The following is a 24,230-nucleotide window of genomic DNA, read 5'->3' as shown; positions in this document are numbered from 1 at the left end:
GAGAAATCAAGAAAGGATGAGATTTAAGTTGGAAACTGAGAAAGCCAAGAAAGTCAAGAGACAGAGAGTAGGAGGAAGGAGAAAATTTCGGGTATTGGAGCCAACTAGTGAAAATGCATGGAATCAAGAGATAGTGTTTGATGAGAGGGAGAGCAAGAAGGCTGGTATCCTTGGAGCATAGAGTATATGAAGAAAAGTAAGGAATCGGGAAATGTGAAAGGTACAAATGGGGCCAGTCAGGTTAGGAAGGAAGGGCTTTAAAAACAGTAGATTTTCTCATTGATTCTGGAGGTACTACAGAGACTCTGGAGTTAATGAGTAGGAGAATGGCATGGCCATACCCACACTTTGGAAAGACAGATGGATTTGACAGCTAAGTGGAGGATGCAATGGAATGACAAAAGAGTTAAGATAGGCAGAGTATCTAAAAGGCTACTGAAATAGAGGAGGTGTGAGGAGATGGGAGCCTGCACTAGGATGGTTACAGTGTCAGAGGAGAGAAACATATCTCAAAACTATTTCAAAGGAATGAAGAATCCAGTCAAAGATGATGACATCTAGGTTGGGAGCTTTGGTGACTGGTGAGACGGTGGCTCCCTTGATGATAGCAATAAGAAAGATGGGAAGAATGGATGGCTTGGGAATAAGCTAATGAATTCTGTTTTGGACAAGTTGAATTTAAGTTGTCAAGGAGCTATATGGCTATCAATTGCAAGTCTAAAATTTAGTAGATAAGTCTTACAGAATGTGTTCTGAATCTGCTTCTAAAAGGATTTCCCCTTGGTCACACAGCTAGTAAGTTATCAGAGACAAGAGACATGCCCAAGTCTTGTTTCCAAGTCTAGCACTCTAGCATATCATACTAGTTCTTAAATATATGTACATATATGATTATACATATGCACATGAATAAACTCTACATACATTTCCAAACTCACGCACAATCTGAATCTTCATGATAAAAGGACAAATCATCAGTTAATAAATATCATAATACCCAACCAACAAGATTTTTTAATATCCTTAACATAAGGATAAGTTTGAGTCACAGTTTCATGTTATAAAATTATACAAAAACATATAATGAAATAGAACAATTACTAAATAGGAAAATACTCCTTCAATTATTTAGCTTTTAATTTCTTAAATAAATTGGGAGTAGTAGATTGAATTCAAAATTTACTTTCAAAATTAGTTCATCTTAAGCTATATAATTTTCATTCTTTATAGTTTAGAAAATCATCATAGATTCAACTAATTAAAAAATGCTTACCATTAACTTCTAGGAAAAACTCTCAGTCTCTTGTCTTTCATCTTCTCTTATCCCCACCCCTTACACTCCTTCATGTATTCACACACATTTTTCTTTAGTGAATAAAAAAGAAAAAAAAACTCATTGCCAGCTAGCAAAAAAAGTCCTATCATATGACTATGATACTATCAAAATACTATGTTTCTTAGCTGTCACAATATAGGATTGACATATGACATTTTTAAAATGTCAGAAACCCCCCCCAAACTTTTATAGCCTTTTCCCCAGCAAGATCTCAAGATGTAAAATGATCTTAAAGTCAACTGTATGCTCATTAGGCAAGCCACTTCTGATAGAACTACATGACAATACTGCCAATTGAAAATGAACCACTGTAATATCAAAGTGTAGGTGTAAAAAATAATAAGCCAACTGCTTGTGTAACAAAATCTCACAATCTCAGAACAGGTAATAAATATGTGACAAGGCAGGTGATTTCCTCCCTACCCAGACTCCCCACTGGAAAAAAGGAAGGTCCTTCAAATATATAATGTAAGAAAAGGTTCTGACCTACTAAGGTAATCAAAATTTGTTTTGTGAGTATCAGCAGCTAGAATCAGTAACTCAAGTTGTATTTGTGAAAAGTCACAAATATAAGTATGTAATAAAAGCCAGCAACAGCAGCAGTGTCTTACAGCATAGTTTCCTAGTGCCTGGATCTGTGAAACAGATAAAGCAAAATCATTTTTTAATTTAATAAGTGATAAAGAGATTGTCACAATACAAATTATGATGGTGCATGTGAATGAACTGTTTTGCAAACTCTTCCCCTACTGGAAAAATACTTATATGCCCCCCAGAGGACAGAAGGGGATTAACACTAAAAAAATTTAAAGGGGAACTGAGTTTTCAAAAAGAACAAAGGAAAAACTGGCTAAAAAAATTCAACATGCACACATCTGTCTTCAAGTAAAGATGAACCTGGAGATGTTTTCTGCAACAACTAATTAGCCATTAGTATCATGAATTACAAAATAAGAAATGCATTTATATTTGTTAAATAACTTTTAAAATTAATAGAACATTGAATGTACCAAGATAACTGTAGAATTCTGAATTCAGAACTTGACACATAAAGAAGTGTGATTTTATTATTATTTTTATTTGGAGTATTATTGTCACTTTTTAATTGACAAAATAATTGAAAGAAATGAACTCTTTTGGAAATTATAATATATATTTAAAAACTGATAAACCCTATCCAAATTGTTTTATAATTGAATTGAGAATGGGGAGCGGGAAATGTCCAATCACATGTTTCGGTGATTTCAGAACAGTCATTTGTGTACTTCAGATTAATAAGATTATAAGAGTCATCACTAGGTGTTCTACATTGTTATAACATAGTGCTTACTGAAGCATCTGTAAAATCTATGAATAAAGACAACTCTGATAGATGACTACCCTCTTGATGCCATTACTAATTTTATTACAGAGATATAAGATGGTGTTATTATTGCTATCTTTCATTTCAGATGATGATGATGATAATGACAATAATTTTGACCTTGACATGTGAATGTGGCTAAAAAGACTCATGTTAGCCTAACAGTTCCTTCTTAACCAGGAATGTGTGAACTCTGTCCTTTTATTCACAGCTGCAAAGATTACAAAAGAAAGCACACAGGGGAGAAAAGATTACAAAACTCACTATCAGAATATGTTCCAAAAGCATTTGTTCAAATTGCTGCAAGAGTTGTTTCTGAAAATAAAAAAAATATTTGAAGAAGTGTCAACTATTACTTTATTTTTTCAAAGTCATAATGCTGCTGCTGTTGCTGCTGCTACTGCTGCTGCCAATAAAGATGAATTATAAACCAGGATAGTCAAGGATAGCATAAGAACTTGGAGCACCTAGATTTATTCTAGTGTTGGACCTTATAAACTCACAACTGAACAACTCTTATAAGGTTGTATTGGTTTCTCAACCTCCAGTCTTTCCTTCTATCCTTTATATTACTAAATATTTAATATTAACTGTTACTTCCTTCCTCAAAATTCATCATTATTTTCCTTTGCTTATAGCATCAAGTCTGAATGTTAACATTAAAGATTCTTTATAATCTCACCCTTCCCTTTTTAGCCTTACCAATAGATAATCAATCAACAAGCATTTATTATATTCCTATTTGTATGTCAGTCACATGACTGGCTTTGTAGACATAAAGACAATAGTGGAACAGTCTCTGCCTTCAAAGAAATCACATTTTATGATACAACTGCTCCTTCATATGACCTTGACACTTCAACTGAAATTAATCTACTTTACATTAAAATCCTAGTGTAGGAAGAGACTTACAAATCATTTAATCTAATGATCCTCAAATTTTGTAGTTTCAGGAACACTTCACACTCAAAAATTATTGAGGACCCCTGATAAAAATATTTAAGTAACTTATATATATTGATGTCAACCATTCAATATACCTTCTCTGTGCTAGATAATGTCTTAAGGGGCATGAAAACAAAGAGGTAAAAAGTCCCTGACCTCAAGGAGCTCAAAATCAAATAGGGAAGGTAACAAATAAGTGTATGTATGTGTATGTGTGCGTGCATGTGTGTATGTGTATGTGTATAATAAGTAGGAAATAATTAATAGAAGAATGAATATTTATTTATGGAAGTGTAAATGGCTCTGACCTTGAAGATTCCCTGAAAGTGAATAAGGATCATGTATGGATACCACAGTTGAGAATCATTGAACTAATCCAATCTCTTTATTATTTTATAGATAAGGAAACTGAGGCCCCGAGATTTTCACTGAGTAACTGAGGTTAGACTAGAATCCAGGTCTTTTTTTTTTTTTTTTTAATTTCACTATATCAAGGACTTCTGAGGTCCCTATACCTCTAAATCTGAAAACCCTCTGATTCCTTACCATTCTACAAATATGACATACACTCTCATTTGAATTTTGCTAAAATCTCTTCTTCCTGGTTTTTTTTTTTTAATGTATTTTTATTCAGTCTTCAAGGCCCAGCTCGGACCATGCCTAGGTGAAGGGACAGGTCAATTCTCCGAGGGCTTCCACATCTGTGAATCATAACACTTGAAAGAGTTGGAAAGCAGCCTTTACTAACATAGATGTTCCTTGTGGATTGGGAATGAAATAAATTGGAGACAAGAGGGAAGAGGAGAGAGGTCAGAGAATGCAACTGCCTCTCAAGTCTCCTTGTATCATCATCATCTTCTCACATGAAGGGATCCATTCTACTGTTCTAAGTTGGATCCCCAGCAGCCACTGGCAGGTGGCTCTCATAATATCTAGCAGCCACTAGCAGGTTGCTCCCACAACAGTCTAACTTTTTAAATGAATTTTCCTTGACCATCTAATTCATCTATCTATTTTATTTATCTATCCCTTCTGAATTCTTAAAAATTTATCATTTCTACCATTCATTTGGTACTTATATTCTGGCAGAGTGGAGAGAGAGCTGCTCTTGGGCTCAGGTAGACCTGTGTTTAAGACTTTCTCTGAAACATACTGGCTGTGATCAAAGGCAATTCACTTAATCTCTCAGTATTTTGGGTACCTCCTTAAGAATGAAAGTTGCCAAAAAGCTACCTTCTAAGTAACACACAGTCATTTGGGAATTCCCTATGCCTTTGTATATGTACTCTTTTATGCATAAATTCTAGTAGACTCATGTACTCTCTACATCTCCTAAAGTGTTTAACATAGTAGTTTGTATAGGTTGGATGTAAAATATTTGTTGATAAGTACATATATACATGCATAGTACACAGTAGATTACTACACACATATATGATGAACCTCTTCATATACAGATACAACTAGTTCCTTGTTAGGATTCCAAATAAAATGATAATGATAAAATAGAAAAATGAATCTAAAGAAAGAAGGAGGCTAAATCTTTTTTCATAACTGATAAGGAGGAGCTTAACTTTATTTGAATTGGAGCACTAACAATTTCATTATAGCATACCACAGAGGTTGGATCTGGTTTCAAGATCTACCTCTAAACATATGCTATCCGGGTGAGTATACCTATATGACCAACCTTTCAGTGTTCTTTTTCACAATGCATTTTCTAACATAAGCCATAAATGTGTTTCTGATTTGCATCAGTAAACAGAAGGAGTTTCTACACAGATCGAAACATAGGGGTAGTGATAGAAGTATAGGGAATTTCCTTTATCAATGTTGATCAATACTATCACTCCAACCTAGGGTTTTAGACAGTTCCCTAGAGCAGAGATATCAGACACACAGGCATGTAGTTCATAATACTCTCCAAATGCCACTGGAACCCTATTAAAATGTAATTGGTAAATATTTAACAAAATAAATAAAAACACAATAAAACATACATAATGTTATAATGTAATTTTCTAAGTCATTATATGGCCCACAGGGAGCCTTAGGTATTAGTGGTCTTCATTTCTATTTAAATTTGACATAATTAATCAAGAGCACCTGCCTAGCACCATACAGTCAGTATGTGTCAAAGAAAGGAATGGAATTCGGTTTTTTTTAATGTGTGTTGCATAAGTGCAGGAAGAAGAAGTCATAGACTGATAACAGAAAAAGAAGTGAGAAAAGAATTTGTATGCCAAGAATTGATGAGTAAATAAATATATGTTGAGAAATATAACAGTAAATAAAATCATTTAATGGACAAAACCAAATTCTCAGATTTAGGGCTGCAATTAACCTTAGAGGTCACCAAGTCCAATATTACAAATAACAAAATTGAGGTACAGAAGTGCTAAATGATTTGACCAAGTCTCACATAAATAATATGTAGCAGAGGTATAATTTAAACATTAAATTTCTCTAAACTTTTCTCTAAACCAAAATTCAATAGTGTCTCCATTATACTATGCTTCTTCCTTCAATAAAATTAAATAAACATTTGTTGTAGACTTATGCAATATATGGAACATTTATAGCAAAACTGAGTGTAACATATATAGAGAATATGTACACACATGCATAAAATAAATACATATGTTATGCAGATTTTATATATAGATATACATATATATATAATATAAATATACACATTGTGCTAGGCTTTGAGGATCTAAATATAGATATGACACAGAATTTGACCTCAAGAAGTTCACAGTCTGAAAAGTTAGATGTGGCACAACTGTGATATAAGGGGAAATATAATAAAGTTTAAATTACTCTCTGAAATTTGAGAAGGAAAAAAGGATTTCATAGCAATGCTGGCAGCTAAATTGTCACTTGAAGACAGAGAGGGACTTCAACAGACAGAGATGGATGGATTCTATTCTAGATACAAAGGCTGGCTTATAAAAAGGCATGGAGATGGAAAAAGTTAGAAGGGGAAAGAGGTAGAAGGACTAGAGCAGTAAGCCTGAAACAACAGAATGTGGGAAGGGGAATAAGTAGTGTGATAAAATCTGGAAAGGTTACAATCAGATTGTGGAGGGCTCTGAATGTCAGAATTAAGAGTTTATTTTGCTAAGTAATAGAGAAACATTGAACATCTTTTGAGTAGAGAAGGGACAGAGTTATAGAGAAGGTTATCTGGGAAGCACAGTGAAGCTGAGGGAGTAAATATATATATATATATATATTTTTTTTTTTACAAGATACTTCTAGGGTACACTGGAGATAATCAATAAAAGGAAGGAGATAACACTGTAAGTTTATATTCAGTAGAATGATAACATGATGCTGTGAAGGATAGTTAATATGTTGGATGCAGAGTCAAGATCCCAAAATATCATGATGGATTAAAGAAATTGAACACAAAATATTTTGCTGAATATATTAAAATGAAATATATTAGTGATAAAGTAAAAAAATCAATTTCATAAGAATGAAGAGGAATGCAAGACTGAAAAGCAACAACTACTGCTAGATCACAGTTCATCTGAGACAAGATCTAGAATTTTTAGTGGATATAAATGTAATATGAATCAAAAGTCTGATTTGATAGTCAAAAAACCTAATACAGTCCTAAGCTGCTTTAAGAAAAGAAGGGTTTCCAGGACTGGGAAAGTGATAGTCCCAAAGTACTAAACTTTAATCATATCAGATCTAGAGTGCTGATTTATACTCTAAGAATCTTCAGGAAACTGAAACTAGACTATGTGAAAAAATGATCTATTGAAGTGAGTGGAAAAGTTTAGCTTAGGGAAGACCTAATGGACAAGAATAGCTGCCTTCAAGTATTTCAAAGTTTGTCACATGGAAAGGGGAACAGAGTTGATCCTCAGAACACAGGACTGAGAGGACTGAAATTGCAGAGAAGTAAATTTAGATTCAATATAAGGAAAAATTTCCTAACAATCAAAGGTCATCAGAAGTGGAATAGGCCCATCCCATTTAAACATTTGTTGGAGATATTGTTGAAAGTATTTGCCTCTAACCTCTTTTTTAGCCCTAAGCCTGTCATTTTATAAAGAGATTAAATATGTGTAACAATACTATGGTCAATAAATGAAGGCATTTTAGACACTAGAGAGACCAATATGGGCTGGCATGTGGGGGAAAGACGCTATTGAAGATCTAATTTTTGTGTGGGGCCACGAAGGAAGAGAAAGGGCATCCCAGACATAGGGAGCAAGAGGGTGAAGGTTTGCAGAGGAGAATAAGCTTGATGTTGTAGTCAATGAGGATATTTTTTTCTGACACATTTGTGTTAATCCGCTAGAAATAATAATAAGAAATCTAATCTCTTCCTTAAGCCCAATTATGCTTATTTCTAGAAAGAAATTGAGGCTTTTCAGGACAGGTATATTAGCTGCAGCTGAATTGTGCTATTGGTTGAAAAACAAGGATATTATCTAAAGCCCATCTCCTCTCCACTCTACCATGTAAATATATCAAGGATTCTGTTATTTTACATAAAGCTATTCTCTGAACTCAGTATCAGATAGCTGACATATATACACATATATATGTGCACAAAGACATATATACAAATATGAATATATATGTAAGGAGACTAGGTCTTTCTATGTGATCCAGAGGCTAGATTGAAGGGCAGAAGCCGCTCATCGGCTCAATGCCATTATACAGATCAATGAGCACAGGAGTTTTAACCTGCTATGGTTTTTGTTTTTTTTTCCACCCTGGGCTGCTTGAACCCTCCCTTCAGCAGCTCAGTAGTCACTTTGTGGGGCTTCCTACATCAGTGCCAGTGTAGACACTCATTTGGCTTTAGCCCTACTGCAGTTCAGGATACGCCAACTTTGGTCTCTCTGACAGCAGGGATTACAAACACCAAGCCCAGTGACATACAATTTTAAAACATAGATGAAACAGAATCTAGTTAGACTTCTTTTATTCAAAGATTAAGCAGGGCAACTAGGTCAATCCTGGGGAAGAACATAAGTTAAACATGCAATAGGATATATAAAGGGCATTTCTATTCAATCCTCAGAAGTGAAAAACGTGTGTTTTGCTCTGCAATTCTTGATATTTAGCTTGGCTGTTAGAAATAAGTAGAGCCTACAGTTTCAAATTGTGCTTTTTATAGTTTCTAGATTATATTCCTTCATATTCTCTTAGTTTTCCTCTGCACTGAAACAGAATTAGACACCTCTTCTGTTCCACCCCATACCCCTTGCCACTGCCAACCTATGTCTAATTCTGTTTTGTTTTTTGGAATGGATTCAAGATGTAGGGTTTTTCAGTGAATTGTTTCATATGTTAAGGTTCACGAGTAATTTCAAATCTTTTAAGAAGCAAAAGAAATCTGAAAACTTTTGTTTTTTTCTTGTAAAAGTATATTTGCTTGTCACAAATTCATTTTTAAACCTTTAAAGCATAAGTTTTTTAAAAAGCTAAGTGAGTTTAATCATATTAAAATTTCATGGAATTTTCATTATATTTAATTTTAATGGATTTAATAGCATGAACATAATATGAATGGAAAACAGTAGCACATCAAGCCAAGTATTTAACATAATATTTTAGTAAACTAGGTAAAAGTAAAATACTATCAGGAGTTACAATTGTTCCACAGCAAATATACTAAGGTTAAGAATTCAAAGGATTCCTTAACTAGACAAAGAAAGATACAGCAATGTAGAATAAAGCCAATTATAAAATACTATTGGAACCAGTCAAAAGAAATTTCTAAACCTAGTACTCATAACATATAATCAAAGCTTTTGATTCTATTGGTATTGAAGAGCTTTTTTTTTTTTTTTTTTTTCTTGTCTGCCTGCCTTTATCAACTGAAAAACCAGACTACCACAAGATTTTTACAAAGTTTCTGTAATCAGTCTTCAAATGTCTAAGCATGGCATACATATCAATTTCTAAGTAAAATATAGGAAATTGTGTAATACATATTAAAAGTGTACAGTGGTTATAGTTTGTTTTACACAAAAACATAAGAAATATATAAGTAGCAAGGGTGACCTCCAGTGTGCACTACGTTTATGTCATTGCATCTTTCCTATAAAATAATCTTTGCATTGGTCTACTTACACTGTCTCTAACATCAAGGCAAAATGAATTTTTCTATAATAAATGTTTTTTTAAGTGGATATCAACTTTTCTAATTTGAAAGCAAAATTTTATCTCATAGAATAAAACTCTGAAGGACACAAAGATAATCTGTAACCAAATATTTACATATTCAAACTATATGTTGAAATTAGAAATCTTCCATTTCTTAAAACTCTGGGGAAATATGCTTATGCTGAAATTGTGAAAAGATTATTGAAAATATTTTAAAGTTTATTTCTTTAAAAAAAACCACGATAAGTATCATAGATGTCTTATCCCTATATGTAAAACATGTGGGTTCCTGACAGAATTTAACATCTTTTTTTATAACATACTCTACTACTATATACACTGGCACCTCACATCATGAACTTATACCTAGAGATCTGAAAGTGTTCTTTAGCAAGTCTATAAGGTTAAAAGCTTTTCATTAGAGATGGAGATTTTTTTCTTAATGTATGAAAAGAACTACTTGCCAGATTATATAATATAATTTCTGTTTGTCGCCAAATACAAATTCATGAGGCTTTGTTTCACAAAATAATCTAATATTACTCAGTTCAATATCTTTGATGACAACAAAAATCATTTTAAATATCAAGAAATTTTCACTATAAATTTCATTTTAATTTCTGGAATTAGTAAATAACTTAAACTTTTCAAAATGAGGTTTCTTTTCAAGGGATTTTGGTAGTAAAATAACAAGTTCTTTCTCAGCTAACTAGACCACACAAAAGATCTAATTATATGGGTGCCCACTCGAACTACTGTCTGTCAGTGTCAGTGTCATTCAGGGTCTGTCACTGTTTCCATTAGACATGTCTACTTTCAAAGGTTTATAACGTGGACGTTAAAAATTGGCTCCAGGCTGACTCTTGGCATAAAAGGTAAATGGTTGAGAATGAATTGCTTTTTATGAATATTCATAACAATCAATGTGGACTTTTAAAACTCCTAGACAGTGAAAAAGGGATGTGTAATATATATGCATATATACACATGTACATATACACATAATCTGGTTTGCTTCTATAATTAAAAAAAAAAGTCCTATACAACCTATCCCTAATCTAACTTTCCATATTTAATGGACATTTTTTATATCTACATTTATACATGCATATGTAATATATACACATGTGTATACATGTATGAACATAATAGAAAATATATACTTGTTTTATATGCATATGCATAGCATATGTGACACATGTGTGCATTGTATAAAACCATAAATATATAGGTACATTTATGTGTATGTGTATATATAGAATCTGGCTTGTTTCTGTTAAAATTTCTAAAAGTACACATGTATGAATATGCATTATGTAAAATGTTTTTTTTTACATTCTAAAGGCTATTAATATACTTATGAGATGCTCCACAATGACATGTTTGCTGCAATAACAATTTTAATGACTTATAAATTAAGAAATACCCAATTGCAGGGTGAATAAAAAAATAACTTTAGTTATCCCATTGCACTTGTTATGATCTATGGTGTCAAGAGTATGTGTACCACCTACTAAGAAGTGCCTAAGCAGGCCTTGACATGATGGACCCTAATGGCTCCTTTGGAGCCATTATAGTCTATTGTGTCAATATTTTGCTGCTAAGGAGGATCCACAGAAGACTGCTGAACCAGGCCTTTGCATATCAGACAGCAATGATGACTCAATCTATTATGTCAATAATATGGCACCAAAAAAAAAAAATCACTCTACATGATTGTACACAATCACTATTACAAGCGTGTTTTGTCAGTGATTCACTTGGAATTCTCTAAGCATGCAGAGAGTATAGCATTTTAAAATATTATTAATTTAATTTATTACTCCTTCCCCCCCAAAATGATTTTTGAATCCTATATTAACTGGGGTAAAGGAATACCCCAAATTGCAGTGAGTTGCACTGACATGAGGTGAAATTCAGTCCTCAAACTTTCTATTATAACATAAGGCCATATTCTCTTAATAGTGATACTTTTTAATCTATAGCTAAGTTGTTGGATAAATAATTCAGTTTTTACCCTGTCCTTCAAAAATAAGGAATAAAGCTATAATTTAATTATAAATGGATCTCACACCAGAGGTTCTCAGTACTGAAGTTATAGGAAGTACTCACTACATTCTTCATCATCTGGGTATTGTAGGGAGAAGAAAAGAATTAAGTAACAGACTTTAGTCTGTCTTTGGTTTGGTGAAATCACCATAAGTGAAACCCCCACAGATATCCTGTAATAACTCAGATACCTCAAAAATTTACTAAGATTGCTTTTTGTTCCAGATATCAATACAGAGTTATTGATAGAATCACTGTGGTAGAAATCACAGTAGTATTTGGTACTATTTAAAAACCAATGATTACATTTTAGTTACTTAAATCATAGTTTCCATTTGAAACAAAGTTTTCTCTTTGTTTCCATTTGAAACAAAGGCAAAAACAGGTGTATAGAAAAGGGAACATTAAGTACAAAAATCTTAAAACATATTCAATTTTTAAGTTTATTCTAGTTTTGTTTTTGTAGAAAGTATTAATAAAAATTTACAAGGGTATCCATGTATTAAATTTAAGGCTACAAATTAAATTCAACAAAAATTATTGAGCACCTATTATGGGCAAAACATTAAATGAAAAATAGTGACAAAATGTTATAAATTTTAAACTTAAATATTCAAATCAAGGCCTTTATGAATTGCATATAAATGGCTACAGATTTATTTGTGATGGACGTCATGTTCTTTTTGTGTATTGATTTTCAAGTAATAGTTTCTCAGAGGCATTAGGCATGACTATATCTTAGAGTAAAAGAGTCTTTAAAAAAAAAAAAAAAAACTTGGCTCTGCTTTCATAATGCAGTGTTTTGGCAAACTCGGCAAGTTCCTTAAATGAAGATCTTTTTTTCCCCCTCTGGGTATCAGGAGACCATTTTAATTCACTCACCAGATAAATTCTCAAAGGAACTGGTGTATATGGTAACATAGGAGCCAATATCCCAGCTATCAGTTTTCATACAGCCTGGCTGGACCTTTACATTACTGCTGCCCCACATTTATTGTTCTTTCATTGCATCTGTCAGCATTTCCTGACAGCGCATTATGGAGCACATGGCTACAAAGTCGGTATCAATCAGTTCATGATCATGCAGATATAAGTAGCACACTATTGATAATGGGCCTTAAATCAGATCATCATGGCTTAAGCATAAGATTCTTAAAAGGCAGGAACCCCACGGGAACTCCCCCTTGCTTGCACCTGTTACAAACCCTACAAGCTAGTTACTACTACCTAACACCTACAACTTCTCTGATGACAAAAAAAAAAAAAATCCATTAAAAATACACACCCTCACCACCCCCACCACACGTTATACCATATAATGTATCATGAAAGCAAAGGCGGCAATAATACAACTTTGTACTGTACCTTTTTTTTTTTTTAAACAATGTGCAGTAGAAATAGTATACAATACCTGCCATTACATTAATGTTTTTTTTTTCCTGCAACTGATAATGGCAGTTTTGTTGTGCTTTGAAAATGTCTTACTTCAAAAAGCACTTCAATTTGATATTAACAAGAAAAGTGAAAGAGTGTGTAGAGTTTTAGAGGCGTTCTTCACCAAACTTAAAGCATCATGTTAAAAACAAAGGGATCTAATTTGTCCTAGACATAAATAATCAAACAAAACAGGGGTTGCATGCAAATTTAGTAACATAAAATTTAAGGTGATAAACAGAATGGAGCCTGGCTCCTTGTTTAGTATTCCTTAGTTATCACCATAATTGCTGCATGTCTGTCATCACCAGGAAAAGAAGAAAGTGTCTTTCTCAGCTGCTCCCCTGCTTGTTTTGTTCGCTGTATTCTTGTAAAGTGGGAGAAAATAAGTGTCATTTAATGAATAGTGCTATTCTTTGTCTGACAGCTTCATATCTGTTAGGTGTAGGAGGCCTAGTACTTTCCTTTTCTGATAATGTTTTTGACAGTGTGCTAAATTCCTCCCCCAAAAGGCCGGCGTGTATATTCTGCTAAAAGGGGCTTCATCTATCCTGAATGGGTGCCCTCTTTTAACCCCCTTCAGCTTCTGTTCTTACATTAATTGAGCTGATCAGATTGAGCATATGAATTTGTCTTTGATGTATTCGTATGTTTAGTTGACGCTGCTCTCTCTCTCATTGGCAGCGGACAGAGCTCTCAGACAAATAGGACTGTTGCCATGGCAACAGGCAATAGCTAGGGATCTCTTGAAAAATATTTTTATTTCAAAATTCAAACTGGAAAATTCTCACTGGATATGGTTCTCAGTTCTAAACGTGTCATATCTAATGATGAATGCAATTAGGAATCCCACCAGTGTTTTAAATAATAAATTAGGCTAATTTTCTAGGCCTGGCATGATGACATACAAATACTAAAAAGGCGTCTTCTTTTTTTAAAATCCATGACAAAGGACTTATTAATGACTTTTGTTCTTAGGATTTCAAATTAAGGGAATGGTAGACTAATGATATAGCTTTCTGTCTGCTGAAAACTAGGGGCCTAGAGGTAAACTTATTTTTAAAAACATACATATATACCTCAAGCTGCTCTGATATTTGGTTATTCCATTTTAAAAAGCAAGTGTAGAAATCTTTTTACAAATGTTGAAAGCTATAGCAGTTGGTAAATCTCAGTGGATAAAAAATGCCCATAGCTATTTTTAATTACTGAGCATGAAAAAGGCATAGATGTCGAACATAAGTTTTATAGGCCTTATAATCTTAGAAGAGTGGGTTTTTCCATTCTTTCCATCTTATTCAAAATATAAAGAGAGTGAAAAGAAAAATGTTTCATTAAGGAATTCAAAGTTATATTTCCCACGGCTTATATATGGTCATATAATTCTACTTGATATCAGTCTCATTTGAAAGAGCTCCCTAAGATTGGCTTTGAGAGCAGTGCAAATAAGTACATAGTAGGATGATCTCCAGGCTGTTATAACATGTTATTATATTATAATGAAAATCACCAAAACATATCAAATATTGCTATATCTTATGCATTTTTGTTTTAGAATATTTCAATCCTCAAACGAATCAGTTCCTCCTATTTCTATAGTTAATGTTAATGCTGAGTATTTTGCTACATGATTTTAACTATCACAGTCAAAGATATCAGTGTCTTTGATAAGGAAAATGGGTGAACATAAAGTATTTAATAAGTCTATGCATTTGTCCTTCCTAAGAGAGAAAAATAGGTCATTTTAAGTCTTCGGGTCATCAGCAGGCAGAGCAACTGACAAGTGGAAGAAATGAAGCCTGATCTAATACTAAAGGGGATTATAATAGATGAGTCTAGCCAACTCACATATGGAATTTGTATGTAAAAAGAACCTCATCAAAGGGAAAAAAGAAAAGGAAAAAAAGGAAGGGTGCACATAAAAGAGTATTAATTAATTCTACTTTTTCTATTTTTACTGCTTTTCTCCCCTTAAGTATTATGGTGACAAATATGTTTTAGTCAAAAATATTTACAATATAATTTAAAATATCAGCATTAATGTTGTCTCTGTAAAAGCCATACTATATAACATAAAACTATCACAAAATTTTCTAGATGATACTTCTGAAACACAAAGCTGGCATACTTACTGTATGTGTGCTAGTATGTAGTATCATAGCTGTAAATCTAGAAAGGATCTTACAAATCAACTAAATCCTCTTCCTCATTTTATAGGAAATCAAGGCACACTGAGAGGTAAAGTGACTTGTCTAAGGTCACACAAATAATAAGTAGCAGAGTTGCAATCTGAAGCAAGATCCTCTGACTCTAAATTAAGGACTTTCCTTTGCACCTAACTTGTCTCTTTTTATATTTATATTTAACTGGACTGAAGACAAACAAAAGAAAAAATAAATAGGACAGAGAGAAGATCTGAAGAACTATTTATAACGAACTCCTTTTACCATGAAGGACAGAGTTATATTTTAAATACTTACTGATTGCTGCCTGACACGGCCTTCAGTAACCAAATATGAATTTTTCTCAGACACAGAATTCACATATCAAATAGTATTGGAATAACAGAGGCCAAAAGGAAGAAATGAAATGTATGTGAAATCAGAGGACCTGAGTTCTAAGTTACCACATATGTGACTGAGCTAGTCTGAACCGGTCTCTCCCAAGTATAAGTTAAAAGGATTGGACTAATTGCCCTCAAGTCTCTTCTAACTTTAAAGTAATATTCCTATGACTTTTGGCATTCATTTGTTGAATGAAATTTGCGCCTTCATAATTACAATATTCAGAACTGTGTTTTCAGTCTACTTTATCACAGAATTAGAGAGGCAGTAATTATGGCTTTAGAGTATAAAGACATGGGTTCAAATACCAGGTTTATCCCTTAATAGCTTTGTGACTTTGGGCACTTTTGTGATGTAAGCCTCAGAATTTTCTTTTCTTTAAAATCAAGATAATGCTAAATCTACATCAAAGGATGTTGTGATTGTCCAGAGAAACAACTGCTGTGAAGGTACTTTATAAACTGTAGTGTTTAATTCAAATGTATGGCTTTCCTGTTATCTAGTTAATTTCCACATTAAAGACTTGCAAGATAAAAACTCAGCTTCTGAAACTACCATTGATTTGTTGTGTTATCTTTTCAAAATCAATAGTCATCTGAAAAGTGTATATAATTATGCATATATACCATTGTAAAGACTTCAGACTTTACTGGTAGCTGAATCAACTTCTGAGTAGGATCTTGGCACTCACCCATAATTATCTGTCATTGAGGGTCACACTGAGATACAATAATACTAGAAAGGTGAAACTTCTGTGAAACCTCAGGTATTTCAGTAAAACAGAGCAAGTATGGGTGATACAGTAAGAGAGAGATTTAATTATTTCAGAGTAAAAAAAAAAATTGTAAGTTGTAAGCACATAAATGTTTGTTAACTTTAAATAAAATAAGAAAAAAATGGCAGAGAATCATCCTTATCCCTTTTTATCAAAATTTCTTTCTCAGAGGATTCAGAAGAAAAGTGATAATGAAAGAGAAATAAATTCTTTTAAGTATTGTACCTTCCCACTGTCCTTTTGAAGATGAGAGGGTATATAGTAGTCACCCACAGTACTCTACTTTTTCCCCATCATTTTTTTTTATCCATAGGATCATAGGATGATAGAGTTAGAGTTGGTAAGGATTTTAAAAGGCCAACTAGTACAAGGTCTAAGGTCATACAAATAGTAGTTGACAGAGCCAAAGTTCATATTCAAGTCTTTTGACTCTAAATTAAAGTGCTCTTTTTATAACATCACATGAAGATTATTTTTTTAATTATATGTTTCTATTCTTGATTTCATTTTTTGTGGGGAAGGGAGGTAGGGCAATAAATCTGGGATTAAAGAGAAACCTATCATCTTTAAGTCTTTATATTTTTAAACTATTGCAAAAATGATATTATGTAATATTTGTAAAGCTCTTTTTAAAAAAAAAAACTTAAAATGCATTACAAATGTTAGCTGTTATACTAGGTCCTTATAAAGGAAATAAGAATTTATTTATAAACGTGTGGTTATGCATTTCTCTGTGGTATTGTCTTTTATAGTATCATAGCTGTAAATCTAGAAAGGATCTTACAAATCAACTAAATCCTCTTCCTCATTTTATAGGAAATCAAGGCACACTGAGAGGTAAAGTGACTTGTCTAAGGTCACACAAATAATAAGTAGCAGAGTTGCAATCTGAAGCAAGATCCTCTGACTCTAAATTAAGGACTTTCCTTTGCACCTAACTTGTCTCTTTTTATATTTATATTTAACTGGACTGAAGACAAACAAAAGAAAAAATAAATAGGACAGAGAGAAGATCTGAAAAGATATTTATAACAAACTCCTTTTACCATGAAGGACAGAGTTATATTTTAATTTATATTTTATTACATATTATGTTATATTTTAACTCTAATATCACAGGCCTAGTTGTAGGAACAAATGAAAACGTCACTGATGATAAAAAAAATTATGGGTAAAGTAGTAGGGCCAGACCAACTAAAAGTATCTATAGAAAGTTTATGCTGGATGCTACATAATTTTAAGAGCACCGAGAGACTGAATCTCAAGGTATCTGAAAGAGGACAAGATCTAAGTTAGGTTTGGGAAAAAGTTAGACTTCTTTTACAACCCAAAAAAGTACCCAAGGGAATGACATTAACAATTGGCCTGTGTAGTATTTTCCCATACTTAGAAAAATTTTATGAGAATAATCTATTCATAGGTCAAGAACAGCTTTAATAAAACACTGAAAAGAGAACAGATAGTTTTTGGCACATAATATTAAATGAAAGGCCATACTTTTATAGTCATCCAATTAAGTGAAAAGTACTTTGTTTTGATTGTATTTGTAGTCTGTTGATTATAAAAATATTTGATTTATTAAAGCAAAAAAAAATCTTAAGGACCCTCCTCCAGTGAGGAATCTTTAATGCATAAGTAAAAAAAAATCATACAAGATTCTTCAAATGCATATAATTATCAAACCACCATTATGGAGGATGTCCATTTCACATTCCAAATGGAAGAGCAATTCCTCATTGGTGATATGATCCTACAGATGTTCTAGTTAGCTTATGACATTGTGCTTATTGCACTACATTTGAAAATATTATTAGCAAGCTTCCTAAATAAGATTCATAATTATTCAAAAGTTTGGACTACTTCTAAAAACAGGACAAAACCAGAAATTGAAGAATGCCTAAGGGTAACCTCTGATATTCAGTAGGATCAGTAATCCATAGAATTTATCTATTTGTCTCTATATATATTCTACACATTTTGGAAAACATATAGATATACATGATATATATGTGTTATACACATATGTAGATAAGTATAAATGCACACACATACATACAACAGATACTGTCCTACATAACTGGGCCTAGAGTTGAAGAAGGCTGGATTTCCATGGGGAAGTTGAGTAACCCTTTAAATGAGTCTGAGTTTTTCTTCAAAACAAAAAGCAAAAGCCATCTTTTTTTTTTTTTTTTTAAAGCAAAAGTAATCTTCTGGTAAGGTTGTTATAGAGATGAATCATAAAAATACTAGTTTTCCAAAGAATTAAAGTTGAAGGCTACTCAAGAGGCAACAGGGGGGTAGCTTAGTAGTGCAGTGGACAGAGTTCAAATCTGGCCTTATACTCACTAGCTGGGTGACTCTGAGCAAGTCACAAAACTCTGTTTGCCTCAGTTTCCACATCTATAAAAATGAGCTAAAGAGGAAAATGGCGAACCACTCCAGTATCTTTGCCAAGAAAACTCCAAATATAGTCAAGTCAGAAATAACCGAACAACAATAAAAGGGAGAGAAGGATGGCAGGTATAATCGTATTATAACATAGTATAAATGCATAGTTGCACAAGAAAAGTAGCGTAAGAGATGTCTTCTTAAAAGTATATGACTAAATAAAAGAATAACCAACATGAAGTGAGAACAAAGATTAATCAGTAGTGCCCTCTTTTGTATGGTCTGTGAGAATTTATTAGAAGAAATCAGAATTAAAGAAATTCCAAGATCAATGGATGGATCCCTACCAATAAATTTTAGGACAGCAACAAGAATCATATAGGATAGGAAGGTATAGATGGGCTATAATCTGCAAGGATTCACCAAAATATCAAAGAAAGAGGATTTTTTTCCCCTTAGATTTGAAAATTATTCAGGACTAACTAGGAGAAAGTAAAGTTTATATCAGAGAAGTTCTTCTAGCTTGGAAACAGGAATTGTCACAATCTCCATCTTCCAAAGAGACGTAATCCCATGATAATTGTAGTTACCTCATTGTAAATTAAAAACATATTACTTATTATAAGACATTAGAATGACATTCTGCTGTGTTCCCCTTTGTCCCCCAAAGAAAAACCTTGTCTTTCTGTATTTGAAATATTTTGAAGCATTGTGGCTTATTTCTCTCATTACTAGACATCTCTTCTCAATCTAAATCATCTATTGACTTCAAAGCTCAAATTTAAATCAGCTCCATAAGCATCCTAGAAACTAGGATGCAAGACATCTGTTCTGAAATGTATATTTTATGCTACAACATTCAAGCAGTACCACCTCAAGAAACCTTTTTCTCAATTGTAAATGGCCTTTAGAATTAAATTACTCCATGCGAAATCTTATTGTAAATGTCTTACTACATCCTCCATAAAAACTTTAGTTCTCAATTTCAGATTATTTTCACTTCATATAGCTTCAGTATATCTAAAATAAAATGGCCAAGATCATATAGGCTATTGATATCATGTCATTTATACTTCAAATCTATGTTATTGGATTTTATTATACAATTATGTAGGTTATATATTGCTAAACAATACAGTATCACAGGTCTAAAAAGTTAAACTTAGTACAAGAAAACACAGCAAAAGCTTAAAATCTCCAAATCATTTTCAGGGCAAATTATCAAACTCAATTTTTTTTTTTTTTTGCTGAGGCAACTGGGGCTAAGTGACTTGCCCAGGATCACACAGCCAGGAAATGTTAAGTGTCTGAGATAGGATTTAAATTCAGGTTCTCCTGACTTCAGGGTTGATGCTTTATCCACTACACCAACTAGTTGCCCCTCATTCAGGGTTTTCTTGGCAAACCTACTGAAATGGCTTGCTATTTCAGCCTCCAGCTTATTTTACAAATAATAAGGAAACTGAGGTAAATAGGATTAGTGACTTGCTTAAGGTCACACAGCTAGTAAGTGTTTGAGGCCAGATTTGGACTTAGGTTCTCCTAACTCTAGACCTGGCATTCTATCTACTGTGTATGTATGTATATATACACATATGCACATATATATATATACATATATATGTACATAGAGATATATACATATTTATACATTTAAGTTTATAAGTTATTTTAGAAATAAAATGCTAGGGACAGCTAGGTGGTGCAGTAGATAGAGTACCAGCCTGAAGTCAAGAGGACCTGAGTTCAAATTTGACCTCAGACACTTAACACTGTGTGACCCTGGGCAAGTCACTTAACCCGAATTGCCTAGACAAAAAATAACAATAATAATAAAATAAAATGCTAGAGATATAGAACTAATGAAAGTTTAGAAAAAATATTTATATAACTTGCCAAATTACGATGAATAAAAAATACAAAAGGACCAGATGAAATATTTGTTTCTCTGTATTTTTTTTTGCAGATTTTTAGTTCATTTAATTTAGATATTTAATCCTATGTGACCTTTTCCAGGTCCAAAGAAATAATTCTCTAAGTCTATAATTAAAAGAAGGTGGTTGACCTAATGTAGTTCAAGAACAAGGATGGGAACTAAAGTTGATATTTCATTGACCTATGAAACTCTCGGATAAGGAAAACTTCTCTACCAATGTAGGGAAGCATCTTCTCTGTAACTTAAGTATCTTGGAGATTTGCTCATGACAATTCCTAAAAAGAAGTCAAGTGCTTGACAGTGACACACAGTATGTGTCCAAGGAAGGACTTGAGCACAGGTCCTTCTTGTTCTCAGAAAGACTCTAGCCACTACAGCCATGCAGCTTCTTAAATAATGACTGCTGTCCAGGCTATGTTATGTGTCACCTTGTAGACAGCCTAAATGTGTTTGATTAGATGAACAGAAGCTGCAGCTGGACAATGAGCTGGTCTCAGAATCTAGCTGGAGAAACTGATGATGTTAGGTTGGAGGATGTCTGAGAGATCTGTACTATCATAGTCTTCAGAAAGATGTAGGATCATCCCAAAGACAGGAGGAAATATAGCTACAAGGAGAATGGGAAGAGACTATAATATATTGCAAACAAGAAGCAACTGGATGACATCCGAGAAATTTATAATTGGGAGGAGGATGGGCCAGTCATTACAAGAGTGAGGATACTAATATGATGTCAAATAATCTACAGAAAGGACCATAGCACATTTGGTGGACTCCTTTCAGTGGTTTTACTTGGTAAGAGTCATATAGGATAGACAGGCTGAATGAGGTATAATATCCATTGCTAAAGGAAATACCCCCATTGGTGAGATCAAAGACTCATCACTATAAGTACTGAAGCATTTTATTATTACAAATAACATATTCTAAAATACATATTACTAATTACATCAAGAGTATAGATGAAAGGTATAACACTACCTATGTTAAACCATAAGCAAGTCCCTTAAGCTTCTCAAACTCACTTTCTATATTTGTAACATGGGAACATTAATTCTTAAACTGCCTATCCTGCAGGATAGCACTCTGTAAACCTTAAGTGAATACAAGCAATAATTTTTAAAATGCAGCAGCTATAGTCTTACAATCAACTATCCAGCTTTGTCTCAAAAGTTCACTTTTAAGTTGATTATTTGGAACTCAACATTACTTTCCTGTAGAAACAATATTTTTGTCAATGAAACATAAACTATAACCTGAAGAAATTTTCAGACTGAGTAATAAAAGATTCTAATAATTGTGTATAAGTTTTTCTGTGAGAAAACGTGTTTTTAGAACTCCAACTCTATCACAAGAGAAGATGCATCAGATGGGGAATAAAAAGCTCTAAGTTATGGCTTTAACACTTACTACCAGCTGTGTGATATTTAAGAGGCAACCTGACCTCTCTAAAACTCGGTTTTCTCCTCCAAAAAATGGGAAAGGAGGTGAAATTTGAGTAAAAAGATATCAAATCACTTCCTGCTTTGAAATTCTATGATGTGAGATTCTGAATACATCTTGTTCTAACATATAAGAATAAATTTTTTCCTATTCTGCTCTGGCTCCCTGTGGAACAAGAGAAGTGTTCTGGCTCCTGCCTGTCCCTGAAGTAAGTACACATGCCCTTTAGGATTTTCTCATCAAGATTTACTGATGATGAAAAGAGTAAGTATACAAAATTAAAAAAAAAAAAAAAGAATTACTACATGCCAATTACCTTCCCCTCACACTTTTATCTTTCTTAGACAAAAGACATAAGATACATGTAAGGGTCTTGATGCACAAAGTTCAGGTACACAAAGAACTGAAACAAAATTCATCAGAGCAGAGGTCCTTGCCTTTGACCTCCACTGCAGTCTGGAGAAACCTATAGAACACTTTCAGAATAATATTTTTCATGCATAAAATAAAATTCATAGGATTTTAAAGGAATCCAATTATATTGAAATATAGTAATAAAAAACCCCAAATAAAATAATCCCAGTGTCTCTAAAGCCTAAAATCCTGTAAATTGCGACCTGGTATAAGTAGTAGAGTCTCTGAGTCTAATGAGGCAGAGTGAAGAAATAAAACAAGCCTAGGGGTTCTTCATAAAGTAATTCAGACTGGGGTTGGAAGAGAGAGAGAGAGAGAGAGAGTTTCAAGGGTTTTTGCTTTATTTTTCCCTTCCTTTTGTCATTACTTCTCCAGACAATCAAGACCATGCCCTAGAATGAAAGGGGGGAAAAACTCCAAACAAACTGAGGTACTAGGGTCTTTGCGAAGGGGGGGGCAAAAGGGACAAAAAGAAGGTAGTTGTAGGCAGCAGGATCTAAATTCAGAAAGAGGAATTATAGCATAAGCAAGAGTAAGGACAGAAGGGAGAAAAGGAGTGTCTCCGTAGCTATTCATTTCTAAGTGATCCTTGCTATTGAAGAATCTAAGTATTTATGTACATATAAATCAGGAGATGTCTGTAAGTAATGTCTGTATGTAAATATAAATCAGCATTTGTCCATATTGGCATACAAAAAAAATCTATCAATAATAATGTTATTGGGTAGATTATTTTTCATAATGATGGTTTTCAAAAACATACTCTGCATACCCAGCAGACTTTTTAAAATCAAGAATTGTTGCAGAGGTACAACTCCTAGATATTAGGAGAGGGAATAGTAAAAAGACTGACAAATTTTTGATTGCTATATTTTGAATGTATTCTCTGTGATTAAAGGAGCAATTATTTGACTCTTCCTTTGGGGACTTTGTAAAAGATTTTAATATTTGACAGTTTTTGTCACAGTTTTTCATTCTATGTCTGTAACTTGAAACCATCCATAGAGGGCTTGCTACTATGATGAACCAGAGTTAATAAAATTCTCCTGAAGAGTAGAGAGCCAATTCATATTAACTAAATTAAGTACTCCTTGGTAGTTGGGTATCATTTGATATTCTGGAAGAAGTATTTGAAACCAAAGATCATTTGGAGTCCTTGATGTATTATGTAGGTTTACACTTAACTTTCAGAGAATATTTTATTGATTTTGATTTACTCAAAGCTCTGGCCATGAGTTGTCCCAGGTGTATTTTGTGCCTTCACTCTCCCACCAATATCCTCTCTTAGTGATTACACAGAATCTGTTAATTAACACGAATAATAGGACGAACTCACATTTATCTAACCCCTTACCACTTACAAATTCTTTTTCTCCCAACAACCCAAGGAGATGATATTGCACCAATAAGAAGGTTATTGATCTCATTCTGCAAATGAAGAT

At 33.2% G+C, this 24,230-nt stretch overlaps 1 protein-coding gene across 6 annotated transcripts in view; it reads right to left on the bottom strand.

Annotated features, from left to right (window-relative positions):
* Positions 1–24,230, bottom strand: part of KIAA0825 (KIAA0825 ortholog) — a 541,416-nt gene that overhangs the window by 181,558 nt on the left and 335,628 nt on the right. The gene's annotated exons all lie outside the window — the stretch shown is intronic.

The sequence above is a fragment of the Sminthopsis crassicaudata genome, chromosome 1, assembly GCF_048593235.1.
Source record: "Sminthopsis crassicaudata isolate SCR6 chromosome 1, ASM4859323v1, whole genome shotgun sequence".
NCBI lineage: Eukaryota > Metazoa > Chordata > Mammalia > Dasyuromorphia > Dasyuridae > Sminthopsis > Sminthopsis crassicaudata.
The sequence above is the reverse complement of the archived record's forward strand: the minus strand, read 5'-3'. Positions and strand labels throughout refer to the sequence as shown.